The following is a 9,210-nucleotide window of genomic DNA, read 5'->3' as shown; positions in this document are numbered from 1 at the left end:
TCCCCAGGATACCATATGGTCCCCCATGCACTGCCAGGAGTAACCCCTGTGCATTGCCAGTGTGACCCCAAAAAAAATCTGATATTGAAAAACTGAAGAAGCTGGAGGGGTATACCATGGGGTAGGGAGGGTGTTTGCCTTGCACGTGGCCTACCCCATTTTGATCTCCAGCACCCTCTAGGGCCCCCCGAGCCCTGCCAGGCGTGATCCCTGAGTGTAGAGCCAGTGTGAGGACTAAGCTGGTATGACACCACCCCCCTCAAACGGCTTCAGACCCCTTTGCACCCTCTGTCTTCCAGAAGCACCCTGAGCCCCCTCCTCCTGAGAGCCTGCCGGGATTGTAACCCGCATCCCTTCACCATGGGCCTCAGGCCCCTGCAGTTCCCATTGCCCAACGCTGCTCCTCCCAACTATTCCCACTTTCGTCCCCCAAGAGCGGTTCCTTTACATGCTTCCTCACCCGCCTCCACACAGTCCCTAACCCTCTGCCCAAGCCACAGCTGTGCCCTACCCCCTGCCGGGTGTGCCCAGGCTTCCCGCTCCCCACTGGGCCTGCCTGTGGGCTTCTGAATCCTCGTGGCCACACTCACATGTCAGCCAGAGCCACCTTCCAGATGCTCGGAGTGAACACAAGTGACCTGGGACGCCTCCATCCCTGTCTGATCAGAGCACGCCTCTCAGTTCCCTCTTTTCCCACAAACAAGACACTTTTCCATTATTAGTCTCTCTTTTTTTGGCGGGGGACACACCCCGCAATGCTCAGGGGTTATTCCTGGATCTGCACTCAGGAATTACCCCTGGCGGTGCTCAGGGGACCATATGGGATGCTGGGAATCGAACCTGGGTCAGCTGCGTGCAAGGCAAACGCCCTACCCACTGTGCTATCTCTCCAGCCCCTCCATTATTATTCTTTATCCCCCGCTTCCTTTCACTGCCGCTGTGGCGGTACCGCGGACCACATACATGCCTGGGTGAAATACTTGCACATTATCATTAATGCATGTTGCTCTCCCAGGCCCAAACTTAATCCAGGCACACACGTTAGGGTTGCGGTGCCCAGCAGGGGGCGCTGCGGCGCTCACCCGAGGTCTCTTCCTGGTGGTGGCTGGGGCTTTGTGGGGGGCTGTCCTCACATCCTTTTCATGACGCTTATAGTGCAGTTAGAAATCGTTCAGGGCACAAGGAATTGCAGACAGTAGCTGCCAGGGCGGGCTCATGTAGGATGCCAGGGATTTGAACTTGTGACCAAATGTCTGCAAGTCAGGTAGTCTCAGTCCCTGCTCCATTCCCCTGGGCCTTCTGCCATGGTCCAGTTCTCCCACCTACCCCCACCCCTTGCTCTTGCCCCCATACTGGGGAGCTGAACTCCTCAGATTGGGAGCTCTTGCTATTCACCAGCGCTGCTGGGGATGAGGTAAGTAGCGACTATCTACCAGCTCTCAGGCCAGAAGTGGAGGAGGAAAAAAAAAATTAGCACTAAATTTTTATGTTGATTATATGCTGAAATAACATTTTGCATATATTGCAATAAACAAAATATATTGCTAGGATTAATCTCACTTGTGTCTTTTCATATGTAGCTGTAAGCATTATTAAACTGCACATGTGGCTCATAATATCATTTTTGAAGGAGGAGGTTTGGACCACAGCTGGTAGTACTCAAGGCTTAGTCCTGACTCTGCACTCAGGAATCACTCCTGACTGGCTAGGGGACCATATGGGATGCTGGGATCAAATCCTGGTCAGCCACATGCAGGACAAGCTTCCTATCTATTATACTGTTGCTCCAGCCCCTATATTCCATTTATTTTAAGGATCTCTCTCTCTCTGTCTCCCCCCCCCCTCTTTTTTGTTTTGTTCCGGGGTTACTCCTGATTGTACAGGGGGACCATATGGGATACCGGGGATTGAACTCTGGTCAGCTGTGTGCAAGGGAAGTGTTCTACCCACTGTACTATCTTTCCAGCCCCAGTTATTTTGAGACTGGTGCAGGGATTGCGCTCAGGATTGGGAGGCAGGCTTATCCGCTGAGCCCCATCCTCTGTCAAGAAACTCAGTCTCAAGCACCATAATTTTTCTTGCTTTGGGGCATTTGGGGGAGTTAGGGACACACATGGCAGTGCTCAAGGGCTATGCCTGGCTGGCCCTTTGCTCAGAAGTGACCCCTGGCAGTGCTTGGGGAACCAGGAATCAAACTGGACTTGGCTGCGTGCAAGACAAGCGCTTTAATTCCTGTGCTATTTCTCTGGTTCGTGTGGTTTTTTGTTTCATTTGGAGGTTTTGGGAGGGGATTTGGGCCACACCTGGCAGTGTTCAGGGATCAGTCTTGGAGCAGAGCGATAGTGAAGCTGGTAGGGCACTTGCTCTGCACGCAGCTGACCCCATGTAAGCCCCCAATTCCTGCCGGGAGTGATCCCTGAGTGCCGAGCCAGGAGTCAGCCAAAGCACAGTTTTCTGTGACCCCCTAAAAACAGCAAGAAAGGACCATTGTCCTGGCTGTGCTTGAGGGACCATATGCAGTGCTGGGAACGGTGCAGAGGAGGGACAGGCAAGGCAAGCCCTGACCCGTGTACTTTCTCTCCAGCCCCAGGCCCATGGGGTTGTTTGTCTGGTTTTTGGCCACGCCTAGCAGTGCGCAGAGGGGAATACTCCCAGCCTAGTGCTCACTCCTGCCAGGCTTGGGGGACCGTGCAGAGAGCTGTGGGCTCTCACTGGCTAAGCAAGAGCTCTAGTTTTTTTTTTTAATTTTTATTAATGAAACACCATGAGGCACAGCTGTAGACTTACAAATTTTTTGTGCTTGGGTTTCAGTTATACAATGATTGAGTACCCATCCCTCCACCAGTGCCCATTCTCCACCACCACTGATCCCAGTATCCCTCCCACCCACCCCCCCTCCATCGCACCCTGCCACAGAGATTTTCCTTTCCTTTTCTCTCTCTCCTTTTGGGTACTGTGGTTTGCAAAAGAGGCATTGAGTGGCAATCGCGTTCGGACTATAGTCTACTCTCAGCACGCATCTCCCATCCTGGGAGGATCCTCCCAACACCCTTTATTTGGTAAAGATATTAAGGGCATCCAGGTAGGAAAGAGCTCCAGTTCTTTGCATCTTTCCTCCAGGAGCCCCTCAGGCATCCCACTTTCTTTGTTCTTTTTTTGTGGTTTTTTAGAATACGCCAGCTGTGCTTAGGAATTACTCCTGGTGGGCTTGGGGAACCATCTGGAATGCCGGGGATTGAACCCACGTCAAGTGCATGCAAGGCAGGGGCCCTCCCGGCGGGCTCCTCTCTCGTTTTTGCAGTACCAGGTTGGAACACCATGAAGTACAGTTCCTGCTTGCAAGGTCCATGCCTTTTGATTTTGCTTTTGGGCAACTCCAGTTTGATTCCTGGTGCTTGATACCCAAGAGCTGCCAGGGATCACTCTGTGAGCACAAGACCTGGAGGAGTAGCCCTTAAGCACCGCCATATGTAGCCCCAACTCTTCCCCAAAACAAAACCCCAGACACCCAGCATACAACAGACTCCATTCCAGGCAGATCTGTGAACTGAAATTCTTGGGAAGAAGTTGTTGGTCCACAGGTCAGTTATACTGTATGCTCGGATTGAGGCAGCGATACTCAAGGATCACTCCCAGTGGTCTCAGGGAACCAGACGGGGTACTGGGAATTGAACCTGGGCCAGCCACATGCAAACAAAGTGCCCCACCTGCTGTACTTCGGTTCCAGCCCAAAACATTTTTTTGTTTGTTTTGCAATACCAGGCTGGAGCAATAGCACAGCGGGTAGGGCGTTTGCCTTGCATGTGGCCGACCCAGGTTCGATTCCTCCGTCCCTCTCGGAGAGCCCGGAAAGCTACCAAGAGTATCCCGCCTGCATGGCAAAGCCTGGCAAGCTCCCCATGGCGTATTCAATATGCCAAAAACAGTAACAAGTCTCACAATGGAGACGTTACTGGTGCCCACTCGAGCAAATCGATGAACAACGGGAGGACAGTGCTACAGTGCAATACCAGGTGCCAACCCAAGCTTCACATGTCAGATAGTCAGGACCTGAATGTCACATCCTGGTCCCAGTTTCCACATGGGCTGTTCCCCCTCTTCTGGTGCTCCCTTCCCCTCCCCCAACACCCAGCTCCAGATCCACCACAGGCTCCCTTCAAGTGAACATCTTCATTTCCTCAGCAAATATTTGTCTAACACTCAGGATGCAGGCCGGTGAGAGTATAGCGGGTAGAACGCTGGCCTTACATCTGGCTAGCCCAGGTTCGATCCCCGGCATCCCCGATGGCCCCCAGCCCTGCCGGGAGTAATTCCCAAGTGCAGAGCCTGAGCACCATCGAGTTTCACCCAAAAACCAAAAACCAAAACACCCAGAGTACAACTGACCAATTCCCCCAGCAGATCTGCCCACAGACCTGTTACACCGTATACTCGCTCAGATTGAGGTGCAAGTGGTCTCTGGCAATGCCTGGAGACATTTCTTGCTGTCACAATGGGGTACGAGGGGTGCCCTTAGCAACATGGATTGATGCTAACCTTCCAAGGAGCTCCCCGGCCCCCAGGTCAATAGAGCGGTGAGGTAAGCAGTCACGTAGAGAGAGTTAACGCTCTCTCAAGCATGAGCTGAGTAACGCCGTGTTCCTAGGGTCTAGGGTGCAGCTGAGTGGTAAAGTACAGGCCTGACATGGGCATGTCCCAGGGCTTGAGTCCCCAATGTTCTAAAACGTTTCCCGGGGCAGATGGTAAAGTAGAGAGGACGCTTGCCCTGCATGCAATCGACCCGGGTTCAATCCCTGGCACCCCATAGGGTCCCCTGAGCACTGCCAGGAGTGATTCCTGACGAGTGCGGAGCCAGGAGTAACTCCTGAGCATCGCTGGGTGTGGCCCAAAACAAAAAAAAGAAAGAAAAGAAAAAAATGGGCAGACAAACAACCTGGGCTGGACAGTCTGCTTTGTTTTCATTGGGGGGGGTGGGGGGACACCTGCAGGTGCAGGTGGTGTCTAAGAGGCTTCTCCTGACTCAATGTGGGAGGGTCAAATCTCGTGGTGCTCAGGGGACCGTGCAGGGCAGGGGGTCAAACCAGCACCTCCTGCACACAAAGCTCTCTCCTTTCTCTGGAAAAAGTGATTTTTCTTTTTTTCTTTTTTTTTTTTTTTTGTTTTGTTTTTGAGACCTCATCCGGAGGTGCTCATGACTTACTCCTGACTCTGTGCTCAGGATCACACTTGCCGGGGCTCCAGGGCCTTTATGTGATGCCAGAGATTGAGCCAGGGTCAGCTGCGTGCAGGGCAAGCACCCTGTCCATTGTCCTAGCCCTCGGCCCAGTGCGTGTGACTGAGTGTGATCCCAGGTCCAGTTCAGCATCACTAAGCTGTAGAAAGGCATGCTAGGATGGCGGAGGCAGGCAGGGGACAACAGGACACTGCTGTCCCCTGTGGGTGTCCAGTGACCTCAGCTCCTGTGGCTAGCCTCATTGGTACCCCCAGTACAGGCCAGACCTGGTCCTGGGGAACCTGTCCCTCTGGATGCCACCAGCCCCCCAGCTGACATCTGTCCTATTTATACAACTCAGCACACACCCCTCCAGCTGCCAGTCTTTGTTGGTTTGGTTTGGGGCCACACCCAGTGTTGTTCAGGCCTTACCCTTGGCTCTGTGCTCAGATACGCTCCTGACATGCTCAAGGGACCATCTGGGGTGCTGGGGATCAACCCCTGGTGGGCTGTGTGCAATTCAAGCACCCTACCTGCTGTACTATCACTCCGCGCGCACCCCCCCACCCTGTCCCTCAATTGCAAAGCTCCCGAAATGCTTATATATTTTTAATTATTACTATGATTAGTTTTTGGTGCTGGGGATGAACTGCAGGGTTTTGCCCACACAAAGCAAGTGTTCTGCCATAAGCTACGCCCCAGCCTGTCCCTGAAACATCTGTCTTATCATTATCATTTTCTTTCCTTGGGAGGAGGGGAGTCCTGTGTGCAGAACATATGCTCCAGCCCTTTAAGTCATCTTTTTTGGTGGGATGGGGTGTGGGGGCATACCAGCTGTGCTCAGGGCTTACTCCAGGGGTGACTCCTGGCAGTTCTCAGGGGACCGTATGCGGCACCAGGGATGATCAAACTGGTGTCAGCTGTATGCAAGGTGAATGCCTGGCCCTCTGTACCATCCTTCCAGCCCCTTCGAGATCTCTCTGTCTCTCTCTCTCTTTTTTTTTTTTTTTTTTTTTTTTTTTTGCTTTTTGGGTCACACCTGGCAATGCTCAGGGGTTACTCCTGGCTCATGTACTCAGGAATTACTCCTAGCGGTGCTCGGGGGGACCATATGGGATGCTGGGAATCGAACTCAGGTTGGTAGCATGCAAGGCAAACGCCTTATCTGCTGTCCTATCACTCTAGTCCCCGAAGGTCTCTTTCTTATCAGCCCTGGGTTTCCATGCAGTGTCAGGGCTCAAACCTGGGCCTCCAGCATGCAAAGAATGTACGCCAGCTCTTTGAACCATCTCCCAGGATCCCAAACTTCCCCTAAAATGATCACCCAGGGGTGGAGTGATATCACAGCGGGTAGGGCATTTGCCTTGCACGCAGCCGACCTGGGTTCGATTCCCAGCATCCCATATGGTCCCCCGACCACTGCCAGGAGTAATTCCTGATTGCATGAGCCAGAAGTAACCCCTCAGCATTGCCAGGTGTGGCCCAAACAACCGAAAAAAAAAAAACTAATCACCAGTTGGGAGATAGCTTTAAGGACCAAGGATGTGTTTTGAATGTGGAAGCCCCCTAGTTCTATCCCCAGCATTGCACATGGTCCCCTAAATTTCGCTGGTGCACCTCCTGAACACAACCCCTGTGCACTAACCCAGGAGTGGTTCCCAAGCATGGCCAAATATGGTCCCCAAACAAAACGAAAAACTAAACAGACCACTCTGCTACTTCACTGGCCTCTGTAAATAAAAAAAAAAAAATTACTTTGCTTTTTTGGCCAGACTCAGCAGTGCTCAGGGGATGCACTCAGGAATTACTCCTGGTGGTGCTCAAGGGACCATATGGATATGGGGACTGAACCCAGGTTGGCTGCGTGCAAGGCAAGTGCCCCACCCACGGTACTATCCTCCCAGGCCGTGGCCCCCGTGTTTTGTTTTGTTTTGTTTGGGGGCTGTATGCGAGGACACTCAGTAGCTACTGTCGCACCCCATACTTGGTGTTTGGCGTTACTCTGGGCAGTACCCAGGGGAATGTATGTTGTGGGCATTGAACTGGGGTCTCCTGGATGCTGGATACTCCAACCGCCCCCACCCCAGTTCGCTCTAACTCCAAAAACCCAAACTAATGCTGGGGCCAGGCATATAGCACAGCTGTGGGGCACAGAACACTTAGCATGTATGAGGCCTTGAGTTTGTCATCTGACTGGTTAAATAAATAAAATCAAATATGATGTAATCATATATTCTTGCATCACACCTAGAGTTCAGCATCTTTTGTTTATGCAATGATACACCCTATGTCTTCCCAGGTCCTGTACTATATGGTTCAACCTCCTGGTTTTGTTTGTTGGTTTGGTTTCTTTTGGGGACACCCAGTGAGGTTCAGTTTTCACTCCTGGCTGGGCACTCAGGAACTACTCCTGAAGTGCTTGAGGGAACATATGGGATCCTGATTGATCTCAGGTCAGTCGTTATTCATCGATTGCTTCGAGCAGGCCCCAGTAACGTCTTCTTCATCCTAGCCCTGAGATTTTTAAGAAAGTGCCATATTCAAGGCTCTTTAGGAGAATGAGACCCATCATTGTTACTGGTATTTGGCATGTTGGGTACGCCATGGGGAGTTTGCCAGACTCTGCCGTGTGGGCAGGTTACATTTGGCTGCCTGCCAGTTTGGCCAAAGTAGGAATGAGATAATAAGATGTCGCGCAGCCGCAAATGTGGCCGCGCACTTCCCAGAGCTGGGTTTTATAGTCTCTGAGTCTTGGCCATTGATGGGATTACACAGCGCCAGGGAGCCAGTTGGTGGGTGTGACCCCTGCCTACTGGAATTTGGAGGATCTGGGTGGAGGATGCTCAGCCCCGATCCAAGTAGGCTAGGTCAGTCATGTGCAAGGCAAATGCCTTACCCATGTACTATTGCTCCGGCCCCCTCTTCAAGCTTTTACCCTGTTACTGAGAATGGTCCTTTATCTGATCTGTTTATTTGTTCTTTTGAAGTTAAACAGCACTGCACTGTAGCACTGTCCTCCCTGTTGTTCATGGATTTGCTGGAGCAAGCACTAGTAACGTCTCACAACAAATTGTGAGACTCGTTACTGTTTTTGGCATATCGATATGTCACAGGTAGCTTGCCAGGCTTTGCTGTGTGGGCGAGATACCTGGGTGGGTCGCGTGCAAGGCAAACGCCTTATTTGCTGTGCTATCGCTCCAGCCCCTTGAAGTTAAATAGTCATATTAATTCTATGGAGAATGTGGGATGAGAGAGAAGAGGAGAGGAGGGGTGGAGAGAGAGAGAGAGAGAGAGAGAGAAACATCAAAAGAAGAAATGACTCACCCCAAAGTTGTGGATGGGGGCCACTCTAGAAGAGCGCCAAAAATGGTGTTATTTTGTTTGTTTTCTGGGTCAAACCCTAACATGCTTGAGGGTTATTCCCGCTCTATCCTGGCAGAAGGGAACCAGGGGAGCAGAGGATTAACCAAGGTCCTTCCGTGTGCAAAGCATGCTCTCAGCAGGCTGAGCTCTCTGGCGCCCCAACAATGGTCTTGCCACGCCCGACTCTGCTCAGGACTTACTCCAGATTCTGCAATCAGGATCACTCCTGGTGGGACTCAGGGGATCAAACCAGGCATCAAGCCGGGGCGGCTGGTGGCATGCAAAGCGCCCTAGCCGCTCTCTCTCCGGCCTCGCATGGTCTTTTAGATGCTTCTCTGCACGTGTTAAGTTTTCTCGTGAACAAAATTAAAGAAGAGGCCAGAGAGAACAGCTCCGCGTTGAAGTCTGACGCCTGAGCACTGTACCAAGCCCCTCTGTAACTCTGGGCGTGGCCCAATAGCCGGTCTCCCTCATTCCCCCCCAAACTGTTGGACCTAGAGTAGGGTTTGTTTTTGCATCTCTCCGACTCAAGAGGCTGCACACGGCAACCCCAGCGGGTGTGGAAGGCAGCCTTCAGCCCCGCGCGCACAATAACCTACGGCAGGGAGCGGGCCCGGGCGCGGACTACATCTCCC

Source organism: Sorex fumeus, unplaced genomic scaffold (assembly GCF_029834395.1).
Source record: "Sorex fumeus unplaced genomic scaffold, SorFum_2.1 ptg000093l, whole genome shotgun sequence".
NCBI lineage: Eukaryota > Metazoa > Chordata > Mammalia > Eulipotyphla > Soricidae > Sorex > Sorex fumeus.
The sequence above is the reverse complement of the archived record's forward strand: the minus strand, read 5'-3'. Positions refer to the sequence as shown.